At 38.1% G+C, this 27,392-nt stretch overlaps 1 protein-coding gene and 1 long non-coding RNA gene across 6 annotated transcripts in view; one reads left to right on the plus strand and one right to left on the minus strand.

Moving 5' to 3' along the window:
- Positions 1-27,392, minus strand: part of RALYL (RALY RNA binding protein like) — a 383,196-nt gene that overhangs the window by 235,334 nt on the left and 120,470 nt on the right. The gene's annotated exons all lie outside the window — the stretch shown is intronic.
- Positions 19,213-27,114, plus strand: LOC113969112. The gene is made up of 3 exons (XR_003534764.1): positions 19,213-19,276; positions 21,017-21,110; positions 26,965-27,114. It is a non-coding gene; the product is annotated as an uncharacterized LOC113969112 (long non-coding RNA).

The following is a 27,392-nucleotide window of genomic DNA, read 5'->3' on the forward strand; positions in this document are numbered from 1 at the left end:
CCGATTGGAGGCCAGAGTGGACCAGTTATGGTGGTCAATATGCCCGAGGCTGAGTTGTTGCTTCAGGGAGTCCTTGTATCTTTTCTTCGGAGCTCCTCTCTTGCGGCAGCCGGTGGCAAGTTCACCATAAAGCAGGATCTTAGGGAGGCGGTGGTCCTTCATCCTGGAGACGTGCCCTGCCCAGCGCAGTTGCGTTCTCAGTAACATGGCCTCAATACTTGTAATTGCTGCCTGTTCAAGAACAGATGTATTGGTCACATAATCTGACCAGTGGATGTTTAGGATTGTACGGAGGCAGCGTTGATGGAAGCGTTCTAGGAGACGCAGGTGGTGGCGGTAGATGACCCATGATTCGGAACCATATAAAAGAGTAGACAGCACAATGGCTCTGTAAACACTGATCTTGGTACTTTTCTTCAAGTGTTTATTACGCCATACTCTTTTATGGAGTTTTCCAAAAGCACTATATGCCTTCGCTAACCTATTGTCTATCTCCCCGTCAATCTTACCATCCGAGGAGATGAGGCTGCCTAGGTAATTAAACTGTTGGGCTGATTTGAGTTCTGACTGGCCAATGGTGATGTGGGGATGATGGAAGACTTCCTGAGGTGCAGGCTGATGGAGAACTTCTGTCTTCTTTAAGCTGACTTCCAGCCCAAAGAGCTCAGCAGCATCTGCAAAGCAGGATGTTAAACGCTGCAGAGCTGCTTCTGTGTGGGCAACAAGGGCGGCGTCATCAGCGTAAAGCAGCTCCCGGACAAGATGGTTTAGGGTCTTAGTATGGGCCTTCAGTCGCCTTAGGTTGAATAGGCTTCCATCAGTACGATATCGAATGTAGATACCGTCCTGATCATTGAGGTCTGCCGTGGCCCTTTGGAGCATCATACTGAAAAAGACTGTGAATAGGGTAGGAGCGAGAACGCAGCCTTGTTTCACACCGTTCTTTATTAGAAAGGGCTCAGAAAGTGAGTTGCCATATCTGACTTGGCCGTGCTGATCCTCATGAAGTGAGATGATCATTTTAAGGAACTTGGGGGGACAACCTAAACGTTCCAAAATCTGCCAAAGACCTTTTCTGCTCACAGTATCGAAAGCCTTGGTGAGGTCGACAAAGGTTACATAGAGACCTTTGTTCTGTTCCCTACACTTTTCTTGCAGTTGTCTGAGAACAAATATCATGTCTGTGGTGCTCCTGTTGGCTCTGAAGCCACACTGACTTTCAGGTAGAATATCTTCTGCTATAGCAGGTATTAGTCTGTTCAGGAGTATTCTTGCCAAGATTTTGCCAGCAATGGAGAGCAGAGTAATACCACGGTAATTTGAGCAGTCAGATTTAGTACCTTTCTTCTTATACAAGGTGATGATGACTGCATCACGAAGGTCTGATGGTAGTTCGCCTAGTTCCCAACAGCGCACCACAAGCTCATGAAATTTAGCATGGAGTGCAAGGCCCCCATGTTTCCAGACTTCAGGTGGGATTCCATCAACCCCAGCTGCCTTGCCCATTTTCACCTGCTGTATGGCCTTGAGGGTTTCTCCTAAAGTGGGAGCAGTATCCAATTCATACTTCACTGGTTGTTGTGTGATGGACTGAATTGCTGAGTCTTGGACTACACGGTTGGTACTGAAAAGAGTCTGAAAGTGTTCAGACCATCGATTCAGAATGGAGGTTTTATCTGTCAGAAGCGTTTGACCATCTGCACTGAGTAGTGGGCTTTGGACTTGGTATGTAGGCCCGTATGCTGTTTTCAGGGCCTCATAGAATCCTTTGTGATCCCCTGTATCTGCACATAGTTGAGTTTTTGCAGCTAGATCGATCCACCACTTGTTCTGGATGTCACGGAGTTTCTGTTGGAGCTTGCTGCAAGCAAGACGAAAGGCTGTTTTTCTTGCGTGACAGGATGGCAGTGCAAGGTGTGCTTGGTGGGCAGTTCTCTTCTTCCTCAACAATTCCTGGATTTCTTGATTCTTTTCATCAAACCAGTCCTTGTTCTTCTTGAGGGAGAACCCTAAGGATTCTTCAGAGGATTGCAGGATACTGCTTTTAATATGATGCCAAATTGTTTCAGGAGAGGAATCTGCAGAATCTGTGGAATGGTTATCAAGCTTAGTTTGAAGGTTTGCCTGGAATCTTTCTCTTACTTTGGCTGATTGGAGATTGTTGACTTGGAGTCTTCTCCTTGGGATACTGCCCCTTTTGGGTTTGAATTTGAGAATAAAGTTGAGTTTACAGCGCACAAGCCGATGGTCTGTTTGGCATTCTGCGCTGGGCATCACGCGGGTATGGAGGACATCGCGGACATCTCTCCGTCGCACCAAGACATAATCAATGAGGTGCCAATGCTTAGAGCTGGGGTGCATCCAGGTTGTCTTCAGACTATTTTTCTGCTGAAAGATAGTATTAGTGATGGTAAACTGTTGCTCCGCACAGAATTCTAGCAGAAGTCGACCATTATCGTTGCAGTTTCCAACACCATGCTTGCCTAATATTCCTTTCCATGCTTCAAAATTTTTACCTACTCTGGTGTTGAAATCACCAAGGATAATGATCTTATCATCTGCTGGTACCTTTTGGGTAAGGCAGCGCAGGTCAGTGTAAAATTTATCTTTTTCAGCAGGGTCAGCTTGGAGAGTTGGGGCATATATACTAAAGATGACAACGTGATGCTTGTTGTTTAGTGGAAGGCGTAGGGAGATAATGCGGTCAGAGTGACCTGTCGGCAGATTTTCAAGTTTAGGGACAATAGAGTTTTTGATCATGAAGCCGACACCTGAGAGATGTTTTTCAGTTCTGGACTTACCTGACCAAAAGAGTGTGTAACCGGCACCATGTTCTCTGAGGCTGCCTTCCTCGTGAAGGCGAACTTCACTGAGAGCAGCTATGTCGATGTTGAGACGGGCCAGTTCATGGGCAATTAGGGCAGAACGTCGCTCAGGACGACCGCTCTCCGCAGAATCGAGCATGGTTCTGATGTTCCAACATGCTAAAGTTAATTTAGGTACACCTTTGGAGGCAGGTGCATGCCTTTGACTTTTGCTCTTTGTGCGACCGCATTGGAAGAAGATGCCCGTTGGTCTGCGGTTAACCAACCGGGTGAAGGTGGAGATGAGCTTTGTTTAGGCCACCTTTTCTAGGCCCCTCTCTGAGTGGAGCAAGCAGTGCTGTCCTTGAAAAGGCTGCTTGGACGTTCAGGGTGCTGCCCCAAGAGACTCTCATCTCCGTCAGTCTCAAATGACCAATATCCTGAACTGCCTGCATGCAGGGTTGGGTCTGCGGCTCCCAGTGCACCTTTCACCTACCGTTTCGACCCTCGCCCGTCGCTACAGGACTTTTTGCATGTGGGTAAAGCCTTCAAGCCTGCGCAATGGATTTTTTAGGTGAGATGCAGTATGCGCGAAACTGAACCCACCCTTTAATCCTAAGGTTCATCTGCCAGGGCCGAGCAAGCTTGGACAGTGGCAGCGAGGTCCTCAGGACGTAGGTTTGATTAGAGTGACCTTCTCTTAGATGGATGGCCTTACAGGGCTAAGCGAGCTCCATCTACCCGGGTTTGAGATTAGAGTTGTCCTTCTCCTAGGATGACTGCCAGAAGGCTAACGAGCTCATCCTGCCCAAGAACGTAGTGTATCTGGTCCTACGGTTTTGACCTGTCTGGCATGGGTGACCCTACTGAAGGCATGAACCAACACCAGCATAGCTCGCAACCATATAGGGGTACACAGGCTACATACCTGTTACCACAATTTCGGCAAGTCTTACATTTCCTACTTTACTAACACATACCTATACACAATCTCAAGGAGAAATCCAGGAACAACCCTTTGACCTATCCACACTTTCAGGACATAACAGAGCAAAGCAAATATATCCAGAACATGATGAACCTGGGCAGTAGCCACAGGTAAACTAAAAACAGACAGACAAACAAAACAAAACAAACCAACGGTTCTGGCCCCTGTACCCATCCAAGGCTGGGGTGCCTTACAAGGTCCCAGCCTAGCTGGGACCCCCGTCACTCTAAAGGAACCCCATTATCCACCCTGACCATGTCCTTCCTCCACTGTGTTACCACGAAAGGCTATTCTCACTAAGAGGTCTAGAAATTACCCCCATACTATCAAGCCATTCATATTCTCAGTACTTTTCATGTTCTCAGCATCAGAATACTATGCTTGTTATGCAAAAAAAAAAACAACTCTGAAGTTTCTAACTTTACATCCCTTCCAGCACTGTAACTGTATCCTTTTCTAGGCTGCTTTAACAGATTGAAATCTATTGTATTTAGAAATGAATATTCACACATATTCCATATAAACCCCTATTTCCTTTGATTTCAAATGTTGCATAAACAAAATACATCAATTTATCTGCTATTTATATTTTAATTTGCAGAAAAGAAACAGAAAAAAAACTTGCATGATGGGTTCAGTTACTGTCATCTTATTAGAGACACTGCTTTTGCTTTAGACATGTCTAAATCCAGCTCCAAACTAAACTATTGTTATTATTTAAAACATCATGATGGCAGCATTGCTTCAAAGATTAACATCTATTTTCTCAAGTTCAACATTTGACTGCACATTCATTTTGCAAAATTAATATCCTTCAAAAGTTGTAATATATCCATTTTCTAATGACAATATGCAGTTGTATCAGAAATTGCAGGAAAGCTCAGTATACTCCTTTGAAATATTTTCTTTCAGTACCATTTCCAGCTTCAGAATACTTCAAAGAAAACACCTTTGTGCTTCATCTCAAAATGGATGAATAAAATAAAAAATAGATACAAATTCTTTAATCTCCTAGATTAAAGTCTGATTATAGTCTGATTTCACAGCACTCTTTCTTCAGGTTTTAGAAAGTAAATATTCACTCCATATATATTTCTACTAAATACAGAGCAAAGACACAGAAACAAAATTAGTAAGACTTCTAAATACAAGTAATTATTGTATTCTTATTCAATCAAACCTCAAATTCCCATGGTCAAGTAAATACTATAAGGAAACTGATATGATGAAACCCAGACAGAATTAAGGTTTGTTGTTTGGTGTTCTTTTTTTACTTGTTTATTCCATAAAAGAGAAGATGAAATTGCAGTTAAAGTATTAGCAGGTAAAAAAGCACATGCCCCTTAAGACAGAGCTGTTCTCTGTTTTTACCAGAAGTTTTCACTTACAAACAGGACTAGAATTATCAAGGTTCCTGTGCTAGAAGAGTTTTGATAAGAATCTTATTTCAAAGCTTTAGACAAAACCAGCACAATATTCACAGAAAGAGCATTGCATAGCTTTGAGCTACTGACATGTACATCAATTTAGCAGTTCAGCATACTGCTGTAGCTACATATTTTAGTGGCTACTTGCCTGCACGGGACCTATGGTTTCCCTGGTTAGGTTTAACACAAACTTTACAGAAATTTGCAACATCAATATTACCATTATACAGCTTCTTATCATATCTCTGCCTTATTTTTATATTGAGAGCATTCCAGAGGGGATCAAAGCTTGCACAAGAAAGCTATTTTCAGAGAAGCCAGTTCGTCATAAATCAATGAAGCAGTCTCCAAGACAGTTAGGCTTGTTGGCAGAGATAGGAGTCTTGTATCTAATATAACATGTCTAGCATAGGCAAACATCATGGTGTGAAAGCTTCTGGAGACAAGTGTTATAATAGCTATCTGTAGCACTGACTGCTACAGAAAAAGAAAATAATACAAAAGGAAGAAAAATCCAAATATTTTCTTAACTAAGTAATCCAAGTCAAAGACGAACAGAGGGTAATTATGTTTTTTTAAACGGATTCAGATTATCCTAAAAACACCAGATCACTTCTCTCTTGGAAAGCTATATTGCTAGCTCATTTCTGACAAGAGGAAAAATGTTCAGACGTCTTCCCCAAAGGAAAAAACCATTTGTATACAACTTGACCTACCAGAAGTTTTGAAAATGATGGATTGTCTACTTGTCCTTGACCATAACCTCAGAATCCTGTCTCCAGTGGACACTTCAAAGCTCATAACAATAGCTCCTAAAGTAGATTTAAAAAAGAATAGCTAAAGAGTTGCTATTATTAGAACATGAGTTTAATTTTGCAGAAAGTTCAAGTACTGGATTCAATAGCCTGAAAAAGATGCTACATTACAGGGCCCAGATCATTCCCTCTGGCAGTCCTAGAATAAAAAAAAATGTATTAAAAAAAAGATCATAGAACATGGAATAAATGGGGTTGGAAAAGACCTCTGAGATCATCAAGTCCAACCCTTGATCCATCACCACCATGGTTACTAGACCATGGCACTAAGTGCCACATCCAGTCTCATCTTAAAAACCTCCAGGGATGGTGAATCCACCACCTCCCTGGGCAGCCCAGTCCAATATCTGATTACTCTCTCCGTAAAAAATTTGTTCCCAATATCCAACCTAAACCTCCCCTGGCAGAGCTTAAGACCATGCCCTCTTGTCATACTGTTTGTTGCCTGGGAGAAGAGACTAACCCCCACCTGGCTACAACCTCCTTTCAGGCAGTTGTAGAGAGGAAGGAGGTCTCCCCTGAGCCTCCTCTTCTCCAGGCTAAACAACCCCAGATCCCTCAGCCTCTCCTCATAGGACTTGTGCTCGAGTCCCTTCACCAGCCTCGTTGCTCTTCTCTGGACCTGCTTCAGCACCTCAATATCCTTCCTCAACTGAGGGGCCCAGAGCTGGTTATATATCAATTATACCACAGAATATCAGTGTGGGAAGTTTGTTACCGGAAAATATTCAAATCACAAAATATTAGATACACAGAAGTTATTGGACAATTATGACATGTGAGTTATTGAAGTTTTTCTCCCTTCATGAATCATTGCAAATCACAGATTTTTTTAACTGAAAATCTTACTGATTTTTTAGGCCTCATGGCTGAAAGGAAATATCTGCAATTGAAACTTTGGAAAAATCAGCAGTTTAAAGCTTCACAATTAGAAAATGGCTATATTTTGAGTTTTGAAGTTGGGCAAAACTGCAGTTTTGCCTCACACTAATTAATTTTTCTAGTCTTGTATTAAATATCTCACACACATCATTTGTGAAAGTGGAGAACATTCAAGGTCTGACTCCTGTTTGGGATGACCTATAGAGATTTTTTTACTCCTTGATCTGTTTTATTCATAACTATGCACAAAACATGCAGAAGATTCACCTCTTCTCATCTAAAATTTCCAACCATATGCTAAAACAGACAGACCTATGACACTAGATAATATTCAATTTACAATCTGTTGTTATTTCTAACTACGGGGAGGGTTTATCTGTTATTTTGAAAGGAAAAACCTACCAAGTTGTATTTCTGATGCACATTTCATGTGGCCTTTAAGTTTCTTTCATGGTGGCCTCCAAAACAACACCAGTAGAATGGCAATGGATGCTCCATAAAGCACTTCAACAGTCTGAAGTGTAAGGGGGAGCTTATAGCTGAAGGAAAAGTACACTCGTGTTTTCAAGCACTGATTCAGTTAATTAGAACATAGATTAGTTAAAAACCACCATATGCCAACTACAAAGCCCAGTTTTGAAGGCCTTGGGAAGAACTCCATTATTGATATTATCATTATTATTATTACTATTATTATCATTATTATTGAAATCATGCAATAGAAAAGCATTTAGGTCAGCATCACAGAGCAGAAACTAACACAAGCTTTGAAAAAGTCAACCTTTTTACAAGGGGGACAACCCTGAAATCACACATGGCAGATGTCACTGAACCCACAGCTAAAAGGCACACATAGATTCCTTCTCTGTGCCACACTTTGAGTAGTGTAAAATAGGCATTTCAATAAGGGTAAGGTGTCACTCATTTAATACTAACAAAATCACAAAGTAAGCAGGGAAGCATAAATATTACAGGATAAGTTTCAAGTCTGTTACCTTTTTAACTGTTCTAACAATGATCATTACTCTCAGGTTACTTAAGGAGTTGAAATAGCTGTAATCTTTCAGAAACAATTCAGTGAGTTAAATTTACCATTAAATAATAGACCAAGAATGTACAAATAGTTCATTGCATTATTTCAGCTGACTCCCTTTTTCTTTCCTTTGTATAAAGACAGCTCCCCTACCCCATCAGAATACCAAATCCTCAGAACTGTAAAAATTCACAGTCTCCCAGTCTCAGTCCACACACACGTATTGGTTTACACAGCTAGTAATTAATTTAAAGTGCAAGAGCTCATTTGTAATCAATACAGTACCTTGCTCTTCTAGAAAAGTTGTGTAACTATTCACAATATATACTGTCAGCTACTCACATGAGCCAGCCATGTACCAGTGAGAATTGCAGAAAAGTTGTTACAATTACTAAAAGATTAATATCAACCACAATTCCTAATGCCTGTAAGTAGGTAGGTAGATGGACCCCCTCCTTTTCCTCCTCTTCTCAACTCCAGATAACATAAACTAATACTTAATATTAAGCATGGAATATCACAGTATTATTTGTTAGTTGTATGCATTAACATGAATTTCTTAATGTAATATTTTTTTGTCATAACACAGATGCATTTTTTTAAGGACTATATAGGGAGTGGGAGGGATCAGCTGAGTAAGGCATACTAATGAGGATTCACAGAGCATTATTTTGGCATTAGGCCCTAAATCTTTATACTGAAAGAAACAAAAACAATGAAGTAATAGTCTGAAAGCTTTGTTCCCTTGAGATCGGCACAAATACCTCGGCTGAGTCAGAAATGAATATTCAGTAAAGAAGCAAATACTGAAATCTTAACAGCTGAAACTAATTATTAGGAAGTTTTTGCTATGGTTTAAGACAGTTTGCACCCATTATAGAAGCCCTAAACTCTCAGTATTAGTAAACTAAGCAATATTTTTTCCAAGTTATATCCTTATAAATTAGGGCCTGATTATCTCATTTACTCTTCACATCAGAAATAAGATGATCTAAAACCCATAAAGACCAGAATAGAACCCACTGATAATGAAACAAATTCATAAACATAAAATAACACAGATAAATGTCTGTGGTTTCTTTAAATCATGGTTTGAAAAGAACTTCTGAAACGTGCAGAAGTGTCAAGTGTTTAAAAGTTTTGATGGGTTGTGTTTAGGTTTTTATTTTAGAAACAGTAAACTTCTTATAAACATACAAAATCATTTATGAAGATATAAAACAGCTGCAGGTATGTTTCAGTACTAAATAAACAGCATAGAATAGGATATCTGGATGCATTTTCTAATTTTTTAATTAGAAGTATGTTTTCTACCTAATCAGAAATTTGAGGTATTTTTATATTTATGGATTTGAAAGCACACGAAGTAGTTTAGTAACCCATTTAATTGAGTTGAATTGAATCAAGTTTCCAAAAGTGCAGTCTTAGAAACCCATTAATTTCAAAGTATCCAAAGTTCTCTAAATGCCAGTTAAAACACTACACATTGAGTCATATTAACCGCGTTCCATATGTAAGTAAATAAAAGCAAAACAAGAAATAACTGCTGAATAATGCTCATCAAACAGCCAAGTGGCAAACTCATATAAAAACAATACTTTGAAACTATTAACTATCTGTAATTGTCCTGATTTATGAAATCAGAAGCTGAGTCTAAGTTCAATGGTCATCAGAAAAAAAAAGAAAAGAGCATTTACAGTCAAAACACTTTCCAGTGAACTTCAGCAGCTTTTAATAACACTTTGATAAAGTTATTACTAATTTCTGAATACTCCAATTCATAAAATAAAACATGGCCTACAAATTAGACGTGAGGGTGTTCCTTCAAGTTCTCCGTGTTTCTGTACTCCTTGATGTCATGTCACTGGACACTATTTTTAAGTCTGAAAAACTACTGCAGTGTTATTAGTTTCCCTACTGTTTTTTAGATACTCCAAAACTGTTCACGATAATGACTTGCTATACATTGCCCCTGGATCATGCATACGTTTCATTTCTTCCTTTTACTGGACATGCAAGAGGACAAGTTTAAACATAGTACTGAATCATTCTTTCACTTGTTTGAACTTACAATTTTATTATTCTCCCATAGTCCCTGAGCTGCATGCAGAGACTTTGATCACCTGCTCACAAGAGCACAGAGCACTTTAAAAGAATTGTTTATCAGGACACGATGGAGATAAATTTACTTTCCCCTAATTTGCCAAAACTGAGTGGATACACTAAACATTCACATTGAATAAAGCATACCCTGGCCAAACAGGGAATTTCTATAGAAAGATTACTTTCTAATTCTCACTATTCTTTTAATTGAAACAACTGAAAGAAACATTCTCAGAAAGAATGTACTTCATTGTCATGATTACGGCTTCTAGAAAAAACATGCAGTGGCACTTCTCAGTTGAAACTTCACAAAAATTTACTAGCATCTAGGAAATGAGCAATTAAACAAAGAAAACAAACATTTGAAACCAACAGAATTACCTAGGCACATGATTTCAAGGAATTCTAAAATATGAGTGATAAACATCTAGAGTTTACATAACAGGCACTCGTATTCTGGAGAGCTGGTTGCTCCCACAATGCATCAGGAGTCCTGCTTAAAACAGAGCAAATGAATGTTAAAGTATAAGTCTACTCTTTTTTAGGCATCACAATTTAAAAAGGAAAAAAACCCCAAAACTATCAAGAAGCTAGTCCAGTATCCCAAGGATATTAAGAACGTTCCAATTCCTATTGTACCTGAGATATGAGCATACCACCCTCTGATGTTATTCCTGATCTTAAATACTCCACATGCTAACCCACTTTAAAACTCAGCTGCTCATTTATTGCTGTTATTTTTCACTTGTTCAAGTCAAAGATGCTAGACTACAGTTGAAGCACAGCTGACCTTCAGTCCTCCTCTCCAAGTGCTAAACATAACCACCACACTGTTCATAATTGCAGCAGATGGTTATAGGCTTAATATGCACATGTGAACTTTGTAAGGTCTGTTCTCATTTCCTAAGAAAATATGTGGAAATGTATCAAGGTCATTGAAGCCTTTCCCTTGCTCTCCAACTTAAGGGGGAGAGGCAGCAGCGTTCAGGAGGGTGAGGATAAGAGAAAAGCTGGTTCCAGTACTTTGTTTCTTATTTATTTATTTTAAAGGCTACTCCACCTCTCCATCTATGATGACTGGTTTCTTAATTTCATCATAAGAATTTAATAATCGATAGTGGTTACTAATGCTGCAGATAATTGTTGTGGTTTAACCCTGGCCGGCAACTAAGTATCACACAGCTGCTCATTAATTGTCCTCCTGCTGCAGTTGTATGGGGACGAGAATCAGGGACAAAAAAAGAGGACTTATGGATTGAGATAATAACAGTTTAATAACTGAAACAAAGTAGAATATACTAATAATACTAATGATGATAATACTTATAAAAATAAAAATAACAATAATAAAAAAAAATAAGAGAGAGAGAGATGACCGATGCCCAGCCCATCCCAAGCAGCAATTGGCCCTTCCTGGACAACCACCCCCAGTGTATATACTGTACATTATGTTCTATGGTATGGAATATGCTTTTGGCCAGTTTAGCTCAGCTGTCCTGGCTGTGCTTCCACCTGGCTTCTCATGCATCTGCTCACCAACAGGGCACGGGAAACTGAAAAGTCCTTGATTTACAGTAGGAAATACTCGCAACAGTTAAAACATTACTGTGTTATTAACATTATTCTCATCCTAAATTCAAAATACAGAATTGTACCAGCTATTAAGAAGAAAATTAACTCTATCCCAGCTGAAACTGGAATAATGGTCATCATCAATGACTGTCTCCACTGCTACTAAATGAAAAGTCCCTTTGATTTAGCACATGAAATGCAGCAGCTTAGTCTTAAACAGTTCAAGATAGTTTTAAAAATCATGCTACCTTCCTTCAAGTAGTTTTTATTTCCCACCTAACCACTTCTAAATATATTTTTTATTATTTCCTTTGTACATTAACTTTCTCAGCTCATGGAGATATTGGAATATGAACCTGCGATTATATTAATGAATACAAATCACTCTCTACATTGGATAATGAGCATTATACTGACTATTGTAGCATGCCTCATCATTATAACAAATTATTAAATACTCATTTACTGTCAGTGTTAATGTTTCTTGCTTTTCTTCTCTATTTCAGTCCTATGTTATGAGAAGCCTTGCTTGTGTTTACTAGCAGTTAGCAAATTTAAGAAATCAGAAGGAAAATTTAAAGCAGGTGGTTTTCTCAAATATAAACCTCCCCTAGTGCAATGTGAGGCCATTTCCTCTTGTTCTGTTGCTTGTTGCCTGGAAGAAGAGCCTACCCCACCTGGTTACAATCTCCTTTCAGGTAGTTGTAGAGAGTAGAGTGATAAGGTCTCCCTCGAGCCTCCTTTTCTCCAGGCTAAACCCCAGCTCCCTCAGCCACTCCTCATATGACTTACTCTGCAGACCCTAATGTTGATGTGACAGCTAGTCTGGTGAAAATAAGAACAGGATGATGACAGAAGAGAGAAAATAAAAGAACCCACTCACCCAGAAGGTAAACAAAAATGTCTGAGGATCCCATTCCACAATGTGACTATTTCTTTTGATCCTCTGGCTGGTAGACAGACAGCAGTGATGAAGAACCTTCAACCAGCACACTTGAGTGAGAGTTTCAATGTTATTATGAAGTACTCACAATTGCATGGGTATATGGTCATTGCAGCTACTGCCTTGAGCTCCAAGTACAGCAGAATTCTTAACACAAGGCTATCCTTTACATTAGACTATGTTTGGACTATGGAGGAGACTATGATCCTCATTTCAAGGAGAATTTTTGTTGCTTAAATATTAAACCACATAGTGAATACGTTTCATCAGCCATCATATGTCTGTGGAAGCTGTCAGTGACAGCCCTGATAGTCTTTCACACAAGTTTTCTTTGAACTCTATTGCCCTTCAAGTTCTGCTGCTGCTGAAGGCTTTACCATCCTATCATCTGACATTTTCAAGGCTGATATACACTTTCAATGTCCATTTAGGTTGTCATGGCTATTATAACTTCAGCTTCTAGCGGTGAGAGTATGAACAGCTCACATGTTAGATGAACTTCTGTCACCCTCTGCCACAGCCAATGCCTTATGCAGAATTTTTGCTCATCCTCAGCTGAACCTAGCAGCAACCACTTTTGAGACAGTGTCAAAGGAAAGGAATTTTGGATTTGCCTTTCAGAAGTAATGCAAACACTTTCGCCTTGGCTTTCCAGAACTTAAACACATACTTTTTTTATTAAGGTTGATACACAGACCTAAGATGAAGGATGCTGGGAGAATAGGCAACTATTTAGGTTGGACTGTGCCACTCATCTAACTGGGATGGGAATGGAACTCTGTTCCAAAACTTTTCATAGTTCTAGTACCTTGGCAAAAATAAAAACCATGATGGCTTCATTTAACGTTAAATTTAAATGATCCATGATCACAAACCAAATTGGAGGGCTTCTGGAATGGTCAGTGCATTGTGTTTAAGCGGCAAGTTTTTGGTAGTGGGAGGGGGCTGCAAGGGTGGCTTCTGTGAGAAGGCACCAGAAGCTGTTCCCATGTTGGACAGACATAGTTCCAGATGGCCCCAAGATGGATGAGAAGAAGGGAGAGGGTGGAGGTATGATGTTTTTATTTGTTCATATTTCTCATTATTCTACTATGTTATTAATTTGCAATGCATTAATTTAGTCTTCCCCATGTCAAGCCTGTTTTGCCTGTAATGGTGATCTCCTTGTCCTTATCCCAAAAGACAAGCTTTTGATCATATTTTCTCCCCTGTCCTTTTGATGGAGGGAGACTGATAGAGCCTGTTGATGGGTGCCTTACAACCAGCCAAAGTCAGCCCACCACAATCAACCACTTCAACAAAGGACTTCTTAAAACAAGATCAAATTAATGAAAAAAGTTGTTAATTTTAATATAAAAATATCTGTACCAGAGAAAATTCAGATTCCTAAGAAGTTTGATACAGAACAAGCAATTAAATATTTAAACTTGGCAGATGATCTACCCCCCAGTGATGTGTGAAAAGACTCAAGGTAGTTACTAACTCACATCCTGAACGCCAGGTAAAGCAGCAATGTGTCACCTCATAACGGAGCTTTGATCATCTCAACAACACTGCTATTTAACTGATTACTGAAGAATCTAGAGCAAAGATGTCTGCAAACAGTTACATGAGAAAATGGAGTCAAGGATAGAAAAACATGTTTTAGCTGGGTGATAAATTTGGGATTGACTGAACCCACATGCTAGAGTAGAAATCTCCCTACAGGAAAATATGGGAAGAATTAGACTCGTGTGCACACTGGACTTGAACCAAAAAGTGCTTTGAGAGAAAATAAAAATAAATGAATACATAAATTTTTGCTTTGTTGTGTGTATGTTCCTGAAGAGGTGAACTCCAGATGAACTTCCTACAAAGTTGGAGTTCTGGCAGTGGTTATATATTGGAAACATGTATCTATGGGATGGAGGGGCAGAAATCAGTGCTGATGACTTGGACTGATGGGACATGAGGTTATGAGACCATGAAATAGCAACAAAGATATTACTAATGAGATTTTACAGTGCTTAAGGTACAGAACATTGGGACTATCACAGTACTGTCTCCCCAAATGGGCTTTCTTATCCATTCACTTGCGAAAGTCCTGATACTCTTGCGACTGTGTACCAGGAAATTTCAGAAGCTAATTCAAGCTTTCATCTTTTAGTGATTTGACCTCTTGATCATGTCTTTCTGAAACAGCTCATTGCTTGGTGGACCAAAGACACTGTCTGTAATGCAAAACCCAGAAATGCCTGAGTGAGATCAGTAGAAAGCATAGGACTATATGAGCTCCTGCTTTGGTGAATTTGTGCCATACCTTGTACCCTGCATTCCTCACAGACCAAGGCAGTGAGAAAGCCTGTCCCACTACTCCTTTTGCCACACAAAGGAAGCTTAAAAGACTCTGGTCTGGACATAGAAACCATAATTTGGTGTCTGGGTGAAAGTTACTCATCATTAGTGACACCATGTGCTTGGATATTTTATAACAGAATTATGTCATAAGCAGGGTGAGATTTCTCCACAGTTCTGTCACTGATAGCTGTGACTCTCAGTGATATTTTTAAACTCCTCAAGTGATATAGCTCCAATCCATTTAGAGACTTCATTTTTCATGAAGTCTAGCATCTTAGAACTTCAACAGGCCATAAAATATCTTTATGAAGTTTGGCAACAGTGTTATGCGCAAACTGAAAGCTAGAGAGTTTCACTTTGTCAGATTCAGTGATGTGGCAGATTTATGGATAGAAGGGAAAAAAGGACAACTACTAGCTTCCTATCCATATAATATTGTTTATTAAATAATATAAACATGTGCATAAAGTGCCCTCACTAGCCAGCTTGTTCTCTGATTCAGAGGAAAAATAAAATCTACATATATGTACTTCTTGTCTCCACAAGAATATCTCAATTCATCCCATATGTTCTAGCCCCTTTGACATACACGACAAAAGGTTGCAATTTAGGCACAATATACCTTTATGAGTTCTACCCCCTCCCAATATACTTGGTTTATTTCATTGTCATTTTTAAAACCTTTAAATAAGCATCTCTGTGCTACAATTTATCACAGTCAAGAGATAGGGAAGACATTAATACATGCAAAAAGTAACTTAATCTGAAGCACATCAGGTTTCACCTTGCTTCTATATTGCAAGGTCCTAATAAAATTGCTTTATTGATTTATACCACTGGTTTGGCTATTCCAGTAGCCAAGAGGTTTCTGTACATCATTATAGTAGGACACTCATACTTCCATTGAATTATTTCAAAAAATACTCTAGTTCGACATACTTTCAGTATCCCCAAGTGTGTGCCATGTCTTTAATATGGAATATTTATTGATCAGACAAATATATTGTAAAGGAAAAATTCAGTTTAAAAGAAATTATTGTCTAAAATGAAAATTATGGATCTCATTTTCTGCCTCTCCCTTCTAAACAGAAAGTCACAGAATGGTCGAGTGTGGAAGGGACATCTGGAGGTCATCTTGTCCAAGAGCCTAATGTCAAATTATTAAAAAGTGAAAAAGGAAGGTTTTTTCCTTCCCTATATGTTGTCTTTCTACTTTATATCTTTTCCCTATGTATTTTCTTCCTCATCTCTCTGCTCTTCCGTGAAAAGAAAAAACACTCAAAAATTAGTAGCAACTTTTCTTATTCTGTCTCAGAGAAAGTGAAATATTTCTTTAATACATACCATGACTCCATAACAATTTAAGTCCAAGGACCTTGTTTTTGTTCCTCCTCTTGTGCAAGTAGTCTTCATATTTATTATGATTGTTTCAGTAACCTCCATGCTGAATACGAATTATCAGTAAAAAAGGTGATATTTTTCCAATGCCTTTCTAAATCCTTTGATTATTTCTGCTTAATAGAATTCATCCTCCCAATATACTGAGCTTATTTAGGATCAATAAAATGAAGATAAAAACATAAGAACTGGATTTGATATTAATTTCCCTCTTCCTGCTCCAGAACTGGCTAATCATACAAATGGGAAATAAACAAAAATACCTAAGGCTTTAGTTATATTCATTCTGTGAAAATTCGGTAATTTGTTAATACCATTTTATTACATTGATTTTTTTCTACTCTGTACTGTATAGCAAGGCTGAGAGCAGACAAGAGTTTTGTATTCCTATAGATGAATAAATATACAGTATATATATTTACATGATTAATCTTATTGCATGGATAAGATGACACAACTTTATAAAAAGATTTTAGGATCGGACTTCAATTCCACAATACTTTTTTATTTAGTTTAAATGCAGAGGATAAAAGTGCAAAATGCTTGGGAAAAATAATTAATTCCTTGCGTCTACGGTCCAGACATTACACAGAAGGCATGCAAGACAGATTCATGCTGAAATTTATCCTCTCTCTCAGTACAGTCAGACATCTGACTGTAGGGTTTTTTTCTTTTAGTTTTGTTATTGTTGTTGTTGTTTTGTGCAAAAGGACTTGGAACCATGAAGTACCAAAAAACAACAATTTCCTAGAACCATTTTGCAGTAATAGGTTTTTTCAATTGTGCTTGATGAATAATAAGATGCTTATTTTTAAATAAAAAGCATTAAAGTGTCAGGAAATTGATCATTTATTTGGAATGGGATAATTGATTTTTTTAATTCTGTCTGAATAGTTTGCTAATTTTCTTTTTCATTATGTGTCTGTGACAATACACAAACTTTTTTTAAGTTATGAGAAACTATATCTTTCCTCCTTCTGTTATTGCAGGCTATAACAATAAAAAAGAGTAGATCTTTTATTTGAAAATTTGCCACAGGAAAATATGGCTCTGCCAGTAATTTTAAGTTTTCAGTGGTTGCAGATTTCAGTCTTCAGTAATTTACACACAACCTTATTAGGCTGGTCTAGTTTAATAGACTTTAACATTTTGAAGGTTGCATTTTCCTCATCAATGACTGTGAATTCAGCATGGTCAAGTGAAAGACCTAAGAGAGGTCAATAAAGACATTTGTGTTTCTCTGCATTTTTCATGGAAGATGTGGGGATTTTTTAAATTAGTCTAAAGAAATAAAAATGCACCAGTGACTACAGGTATTTAGAATAGTTTTCTTAGCATACTTGAAAAGTAAATCCCAAAGTCAAATGTTCACCAGTTTCTACTCATTTGGAGAAAGAAACGATTGCATCAACTTCTTTGTAAGCTATATAATATGTTCAAGACTCTCAAGGTAACAAGCAGAACAACAGCCATAGCTGTTTGTTCTTCAGCCTCTATTGTGTTTTATGATGATCATCATGGTTATTGGTTTTGCACTGCATTATAATTCTAAGCAAATAGTTTGAAAACTGATTATAGAGACACAAGCTTTCTAAAATATCTATTATTGAAATACCCATTCACATAATAGAAGATAGCTTGATTGTTAAGGTACTAAAGTCTACAGTAAAAAGACCCTGCACATCAGAAAAAGCAATGATTTCTAGTTGAACGGAATCTCATGATCTAAAAATGTGCAAACGTGAATTGTCATAAGGACAGATATGGGAATCAATAGAGGCTACAAGTCAATACACAACAAAATATCAGTCATAGTTTACTTCCTGACTCAGTTTGAAAGGTAAACATATCAAAGCATCGATGATGCCCTTTACAATGATATTTAAGCAAGCATTGCATTTTTGGCTGTGCCCTGTGCTAGCTTCCCTATGCCTGCTCTGAAGGACTGCTTTGTCACTGTTGGACACTGATTCTCGCAGGCAGTGATGTTGAGGATCCCCTCCCTGGGAAAAATACTCTGATCACTTGCTGGCCTGCACAGTCTTGCAGACACTCACTCTATGACATTTGTGCTATTGACATCCAAACAAGAGTATGAAAAATTCTTTATTGTCTGTGGCCTCCTAAGAGCTCACTCTGCCTAAAAATCTGTGTCTAATAGGTAAGTAATTAAGTTCTATTTTCCTAATGGTTATGTGTTCAGGTTATGGCTTGATTGATCATGGTAGGACAGTCTGTGAGGGGTCATCCAAAAAAATGGCCATAATATCTCATTGGTTAAAATGTCATTAACCATTGTACAAATGTCTAAGAATGATATTTAATTTCATCTGTCCTTTGTGGCCACCAAATCATGTAGAATTTATGGAGCAGCACTGATGTCATACTTGATCAATTACCTCAGAACAAGTATGAAAGTATAATGGGTCAGTTTTCATAGAATAACTCAAAATACCACTATTATAAAAAGAAATCTATTATTCATGTGTATTTTATCAGACTGTGCCACTTAAAAGCTATGTCCCAACTTCTCTAGATCAGCCTAAAAATTTATTTCCTTCACTGCAATGATGAGCAGTCTGGGGGAAGCAGTTTTGTGTACAGAGTAACCTGTTCCTGGAAGCTCATATTGTGACACAGGAAAAAATTGTTCACACAGATCCAAAAAGATCTGTTTCTGTATAAAGAAGACCCTGCAATACAGATCAGGTATGATCTCACTGAGAAGTACTCGTTCTACTGCATAACCATGCCTGCAGGTCTAGAAATTTGCCTTGTAACTGCAGCACTTCAGTCAGAAGCTTTTATAGTAGACAAAATATCTCCAATCTCCTTGTCAGAGAACTCTCAGATGTCATAAAGTCCAAGTGGCTCCCAGGTAGCAGAAATAGATTTCTGCTAACAAAGACAGCTCAATGCCTGTGTGGTTGTTGAAAAGCATAGCAAGAAGCTTTTAGAATCAGAAAAGCTTCAGGTACATGTGATAGTATTCCCCAGTTACCATTTTACCTCCAAAAGGTGTTTGAATGAGTTGCTCTGAGATACACAGCTGAAAGGAATCTCTGGGATAATTTATCAGCCCCAAATTGACAGTTTATACCAATACTGACTACTGCTATTTCTGGAGAGTTTTACCTTCTCTGAAAAAAAGGTGCTGTGAGTGGAGGAGGAAAAAGATGATAAAAAATTCAGAACCAGGGTTGTATATGTAATTTTTTATATTTTGGATTGAAGAAAGTCTGTAATTAATTTTTAAAGCTTTTATCTGCACAGTTGAAACATACAATGAAAGCAAGTTAGCCACACTGAGCAAAGTGGTTTATCATCAATGCTGAAAGTTCTGAGAAAGCCACTGTGCAAGTCAAAGGACTATTCATTCTAACAGCTTACAGTTTGATAGTCCAAGGTTATCTGACCTAAAATGAGAAATAGATATAGGCAGTTTTAAAAAAAAGCAGGACAATTATGAGATATTGGAAGAAATAACCTGCAGCTATAAGGCCTTGGACTGTTAGTTCATTAGATTTCAAAGTGTCATAGGCAGCCAGGATCAATACTTGAGTGATAGACCACCATGGAAAACTATTTGGATGTTTCAGAAGTATGCTGGAGTTTCAACAAGCAGTTTAGAGTCTCCAGATTAGATTTTACAACAACATATTCTAAAGCACAACATACCATAATTTAAAACATTTCTTTCATATTTTACCCTCCTCAGTAAGTGACCATACCACTTTCTTCCATTCCAAAGATAATTAGCATCAATAGCTGTCTTTAGATAACTCGAAAATGGTATTTTATACTTAACCCTCAGGCACTGACAGAATTCAGATCTAATGTGTTAAGAGGACTGAAAGAAATTAATAACATTGATATGGGAAGGTTTAGATTCCCAGGAGAAGTAACTTCTGCTTCAACTTTCCCAAGAACAATCAGTATTTAAAAAAATCACATAAGAAAATAGTCTTAGACAAAAAATAATAATTTAAACAATTTGTTTAGACTTAAGCTCATGTTTTAATTTCCAGAAGCTTGAACTTACTTACAGAGTCTTAATTACTCTAGCAAACCCATAGGGATAGAAACTATGCTTTTTCCCCCCCTTTTTTAATTTTGGCATCTAAATATAAGATGACAAAGATAACAAACAGTAAAGATGACTACTAAGAAAGAACTGTCAGTCTTAAACAACAGCTTATTGTAAAGCAGATGCAACTGCCACATAATGGGGGACAGATTGCTTGAATACAGCAGCTTACGCTCGACTCAGGTTCAGCAAAAATCATGAAGAAGTAAATTTATTGTTTGCCTTTCACCAATTAAAATTGTATGGTTAACTCAATAAATGTAAGGCAAAGAAGTGTATCTCACCGTGATTACTTACTTAGGTTATTACACACAACATCTAAGATGCAAGTTTGGCACACTTTTCCAGGAATGAATAACTTTTAATTTTATAAGGCTTCAACTAGAAATGACTCTTATCTAGGGTACAGAGGTTTCAATCCCCCGCTAAAACTTCATTAACCCTGATAAAATTCATTCTTCAGAATGATGAAGAATGGCCACTACCTCGAAAGGACCTTGCAACTTTCTTTGACTGGTCTCCAGAAGTAATTGTGAAATGGAAGTGTCACAATATGCAATAAGATTTGAATTTCCATACAAACCTGAGCAGTAGCCTTCAGTGGTGATTTCCCTGCCTATATCCAAGCCCGCAGGAAAAGGCGTGTGGTAATCAGGGCTAGCCAGAAAGAAATATACAGGAGAAAGCTACAAAACATGGAACATTTTTCATCCTTACCCAGGTATGGTACTTATTCTTCTGTAGCTAGTCTTAGCTTGATAATGAATAACATATGCTGTTCCTTTTTTGTACAATATTGATCTGTTAAACTTCCATTGCATTACACATATTTGCATGCTCACATCTACCATAAAATTTTCTGTTGATATATCTGCCAGCTAAAAAGCATCAAAGCTGCCACTGGCCTGAACACAAATCATAAATTTCATTGTTCTACCAAACAACTATAAGGAAGTAAATCAGATGCTTTGAGGTAACTTAGTTAACATGACGATGCTGCATTTTTTTATGAACAACATGATATAGTGTAATACAAGAAGACAGAAAACACAAATTATAAAATACTGATTACTGGCTGATAAAAAATATGTAAATACTCTCTTCATGTTGACAGTCCATAAAACTGCTTGATAGCTAACTGCAAGATGAAGCTTAGATATCACACATTTGATATATGACAAAGTTTCTTAAATTCTTCTGCTCTGAGCAGTATAATGATCCCCCCAAGGTTGCAGGCTTTATACCTGACAGATCATTGTTTTATAGTTTAATACATTTTCTTCCAACAAAGCTGTGCATAAACAAGTGCTTTAGCAATTAAACAAATGTTGCAGGGGCATGTAATGGTACCCATACCTCATTTCTATGAGCTTGGTTATCTATGTAATAGAGTTAATTGCTCCCACAGTGAGGGACAGAATGGACTTCTGCCAGCCCTATTTAAAGGAGCCTTCTTCTGTGTGTGATAAGCATGAAAAACAAACAAACATGCTGTGCACCTACAGAAACTGTTGGAACTGCTCTGTCCCCTCGAAAGGGTGAAATAACAACAGTGGCACATCTGGCCCCTCACAGCAGGCTGAAAGATTAATTAAGTTTATGAAAGGTAGGGTCCTCTGACTAAAATCTATGGGGTTTGTGACAAATTCATTGGATTTAAGAAGCTGTCTTAAGCTCATGCAGACATTTTTCCCTTCTGTGAAGCAGAAACTAGCTGCAAACACGAACAACACCAAAAGACAGTATACATGGTTAAGGGAAGCTGAGTCTGGGATTCTGAATAGCTCCTTGAACAACAGGCATACTGATTTTAGCAGCTTCACTGAGTAGCTATAGATAGAGTTAGACAAGCTGTTTCTTACAACAGCAGTAAGGAACTGGACTTGGTTAGCTCAAACTCCTTTGATTTTGGTGTTCTAAGCTGCCAAACTCTGCAGAAATTATTTTTAATAATAAACTAAGAAAACAAAAAAGAGGAATCTAATAATCTAACATAAATTTCAAGCAAAAGATGAACTGAGACAAGTGCCTCTGTTCAACAGCATCAGGCAATTGGAATCCTCTGTAGCACTATGTGAGGATTTCAGAGGAATTTTATCAGGTTGAAAAGTTTCATCAAGAAAATGAGAGGGGTGTTAGTACTTAAGCAAGGAGGGTAGCTTCCATTACTTGAAACAGAAACACAGTGAGCATTTTACATTATTCCAGTGAAAAAAATATTGTTATTGCTAAGATATGAAATCCTGTTAACCATATACTTCAGGAAATTGGGAAAATTAACATTTAAACTCAATTACAACATATGGGAGTACGAGTTCTTAGATTTAAATGCTTCAGTAACAGAAGACAAAGAAGGCTGTAGAAAAAAAAAGAGGAGTGTCTAAATAAATGAATGAGTAGTGATATTAAACTGCTTGAGTAGAAACTGTTAGTGAACAAACAGTTATCAAGGCATCTATTTCTAGCTTAAGTTTATATTAGATGGCACAGAGCTGGCAATATAAAACATCAGTGATTTCTTGAGTTTCAGTAAAAAAATGGCAATGGTTTGTGCAATGGCAACCTCCTCTTCTGTCTTACTCTGGGAAGTGTAAAAATGCCTTTTTTTTTGTTTCTCAGAAAGCTTGCTTAGAAACTACCAGCCACTAACTATCAGTTAACAACGAAATAGCAGCCACAGGCTCCCAGACAAATAGAAACTACTCTGCTGAACATAAATTAAAGGATATAAATAATATGTATTTGTCTGTTTATATGTGAATATATGCATTTCTTTACATAAATATATACACATGCATACATTTCAGAGATCGTGTTAACATGCTGTTCCTTAATCTGAGCATATAAAAAAAGAGAAATAATTTGAGGGTGATGTTTTCTCTTCTGAGCTTGTACTGCGTGGATAAGCCTGTTGATTCAAATGAGTGTGGCCTGAGTGTCTCAGTGAAGGCTGGAGGGCTGCAGCAGTGCAGTAGTATGATGTTTACATAAAACACTTTTTCATTATACCAATCAACTTTTATTACTGAACAAAATCAGTTCAGTTGCAAAAAGCATTTAGTGTGTCAGCAAAATAATTTTCTGTTCAGCCTTTAAGTTTTTCAAAGAAAGGGCAGTCAACTTGTTTCTTGCCAGCAAATCTAAATGAAAACCATTAAAATTTTACAGCAGTTTCAAAGACAAAGTGCCTGAAATCTGGGGCTTTTTTGTGTTATTAAAACAGGCTTATATAATATGAGAAGTATGAGCTTAGCAAGTAGCAATATTCTAGTGGACTGTAGAACACTGAGGACTCCAAAGGCATTGGTGTAGCAAGTCTACTCTCAATTTCTAGATACATAAATAGTAAATTCTAAAGATTTTTATGTGACAACAAAATTAACATTTTTGATCCCTATTTCCAGTAGCAATGGACCACCAAAAATAAAAAGTAAGTTCTTTTAACTGGTAACTGTCTAAAAGTTGTAGGAAGGAGAGCAGTAGAGATAAGGTTTGTGAACCTCTTCTATGCTATGGACTGGAAAAAGGGATAGCAGTGCTTTGCAAACTGCTGAGAGGCAGTGTAGACAGCACATATGCCCTATAACAAAATGCAACTCAGCACAAGATTACTCCATAGTGTATACTAAAGTATGGTGCAGAGAAGCCCAGTGATGATGGGTGAGGTAGAGTCTCTGGGGAGCCATCCCTTCTTGTAGAGTGTGATGCCTTAAGCCCCTAATGGTTTTTTATTTTTCTACCTTATAAATTTTATAGGTAATAGAAGTAGGTTTTAGAAGCAACCCTTTCTCCCTCTTCCCCGTAGCACCCCTTAGTTTATACATTCCTTAACCCTCTTACCCTATTCCATACTCCCCATACCAACCCTACCTCTGTATCCAGCAGAAAATGTTTAGTATCTTGTCAAGGCAACCCTGTTCTGTTTGGGGAACGCTTGTATCTTGGCCTAAACCGCAGGACAGAGTCAAAGAACTGGGTGACTCTGCTCTCTGTACCCCGAAGATGATGAAGGTGATGAAGAGAGGGTCCCAAAATGCACCCCACACCCAATTTCTAAGGAGTGGGCCAGGGGGTGGACCAGGCCAAAAGTTACAGGGTGGACACACTTGAGATTGGCCAGATATTGTTATAAATGTAACATCTCGGGCACAGCCTGCGCGCGTGTCATTTACCATCAATTGCCTTGGCACGATTAAACCCTTTCCTTATTTCACCCTAATTAACGGCTTCTGGATTTTTTCTTAGCACCGGCCGAGCAGGCATCAAGTGATACTCACTCACACCCAGAACAGCACAGCAGCCTTAGGACCATACACAACCAAATTAAAGGATGACCTCTATCAGTAGAATTTATCAGTAGACCTTGGGAATGGTACTGTGCTGAGGAAAAAAACGCTTCTTAACCAGGAGGGTCTTTTAAGTGATGTTGCTCCACTGCACAGTCCATTGATGGAATTTTGCTTTCTGATGATTTTTCCAATTGGTTTTATTTGAGCTTTCCTCTACTGAACGCTAACTGTCAGCAGAAAGCTATGGAAACAATGGCTAGTGCAATTCCTCAATATAGAAAAAAGAAATTTTCAGGCAGAGTGACTCTATGTACAACACAGTCTGTACAGTGTTCAGCTTTTACACTTACAAGATGGAAAAATGGAAAGATATTAAATTTAACTTGCCATGCATAAGGACTTGCTCTTGACCTGACAAAAATTTCCAAGTGACATCAATAGGGTACACTCTAGTACATAGAAGAGTGTTGCATGAAACTAAAATGGACAATTTTTCTCTTGTCTAAGAAACATCTCTGAAAGTGATGAGTAGGAGTGGGACTCCCAGCTGAACACTTGATAAACATTTAATCAATGACAGTTAAAGGATGTGGAAAACTCTCCATTGCTAGATGTATTGTTTCCTGTAGATTGATCTAGGATGCCTTTTAATCACAGCTTACTCAGCTGTATAGAGGGATAACTGAGGAAGTAATTCTGTGAGCTGTTTATAGGACCATACCAGAAATACTAATAGTCCCTCTGACATTCAAGTCCGTGAATTTCTGGAAGAGATCTTAAAATGTGAGAGTGGCATGCTCATTTTTCTTTTCCATAGAGAAAGGTTGTCCTGGCCATGAAATCCACATAGTTTTGCTGCACGAGGAGCAGGGTTTATAGTCCTTACAGGGGAGGTAATGGTAACAAGAATTGAAAGAACTGCATGGGATGAGATATGGCTGAAGAGACAATGCTCAGAAGAATGCAGGTTGACAGAAAGGAGCCAAGAGGAAAAATAGGATTTGTTGAGGCTGATGTGATGCAAGGGAAACATAAGCAGCCAGGAAAGCCTTGTGGGCCAAATGAAATTAATGTCACCAAGCTAGTCTAGGTACATAGCTCTCAGTGTACTCTATGGGGCCAAAAAGATAAAATTAAAATGATGGGGGAATAGGAAAAGCAGCTTTTGTATGAGCAAACTACTTTTAGAACTAAAATTACATGCAGAAAAAATAATAAGAAAAGTCTGCCTCCTGTTAGGCAGATTCACATGACCCACAATATAAACGAGCAAATTTGTGTCTCTAGACCACTGTAGTTTTTCTCTAAGTTTTTCTTTAAGTAAAAGATTCAGTATCACTTGTGTGTTTTTTCCAAAGAGCTAGTCTGTGCACAGGCAGGGATTCAAATAATTTACAGTGGAATGTCATTAATCCTACCATTCCAGGACCTCATCAAAGTACCAATTAATGAGAGGTCTTATAAATTCATTGTGGTACTGCTAGAACAAGCAATCACTCTGCCCTTAAATTATTATACTTCCTTAGTGAGCATGAGCACTTTAATGAAAATAACAACTTTGGGTAGCTTTATAGGAAAAGAAGCTTTTTAGCAGAGATCACAGTGACTTAAATTTGGGCTACAATCATTTATGTTCTACTGTATGAATGTTAAGAATAGGCAAATAAATAAATCTGAAACACTGTCCTCAGCGATGTCCTGCCTTTTCAGGATTCTCTGTTCCACAGACTAAAGAATTGAAAGTATGACCTGCATTTCTCCAAAGTGAGTGGTAACACCTTGGTCTGAATGAATCTAGCTCTTCTCCTTCCACTCAAGCTTTCTGGCACGGCAGAGATTTCCCAACATCACTGCACCAGCGGGGGTTTGGAGCATAGCACAGAAATAGATTGTTACCAGCATATCCAGCTGAACTGGGGTTACTGTCAGTTCACAGGTAGTAACTGGCTGTTTCATAACACTGACTCCATCGCTGCATATTAGCAAGGGAAGTATCAGCCAGAGCATGCAGACTGTGCTGCCTGGCAGAAAAAGAATGTGATTTTAGTAGACTTCATTAATGCTAACAACTCCACCTGTAAAAGTACTGTAAATTCAACTGACTGCACAATTGCACTGCCTGAATAAAGTCTATATAATACAATATATAGTGATACGCAATAAACAAAATGGTCACTGGTGGTTAAAATGTTTACTCAGCCAGTGGAAGAACAGAAACTGAAATTCAATGAACTGACAACCTATAGTATGTATAGTTTCTGAGCTGATCCTTTGTATGTACACTAGATGTCCAGACGAAAGAAGATAGGCAGCATTTAAAAGAGTTTGCTTTGCTGTGCTGAGATTAACTACTTGAATGCAGACCTATGGTGAAAACAGACACATGGAAACAGCTACTCTTTTGTTCCAACTTTGCCCATGAGGTAACACTAACATGATACCATGCAGTGACGGAAAATGAGTGAAGGAAACTAAGAACAGGCATCATCCTTTAGTGCAGGATCCAGATAATGCTGGCCTGTTCAGCCTGCTACTAGGACATGCCAGTATTCCTATTTACATAAGCAGAATTACTAAAATTAATTTTGCTATAATTTCATCTCTTCTAGATGATTGAAGCTAAAGCTCAGCTCAGTAACATCACCACAACTTTGAAGCAAAACACTGAGATTTGTATTTGGGGAGATATATAAAATTCTAGAAAAAAATTATGA

Source organism: Neopelma chrysocephalum, unplaced genomic scaffold (genome assembly GCF_003984885.1).
Source record: "Neopelma chrysocephalum unplaced genomic scaffold, ASM398488v2 Primary Assembly neopelma1_22, whole genome shotgun sequence".
Classification (NCBI taxonomy): Eukaryota; Metazoa; Chordata; class Aves; order Passeriformes; family Pipridae; genus Neopelma; species Neopelma chrysocephalum.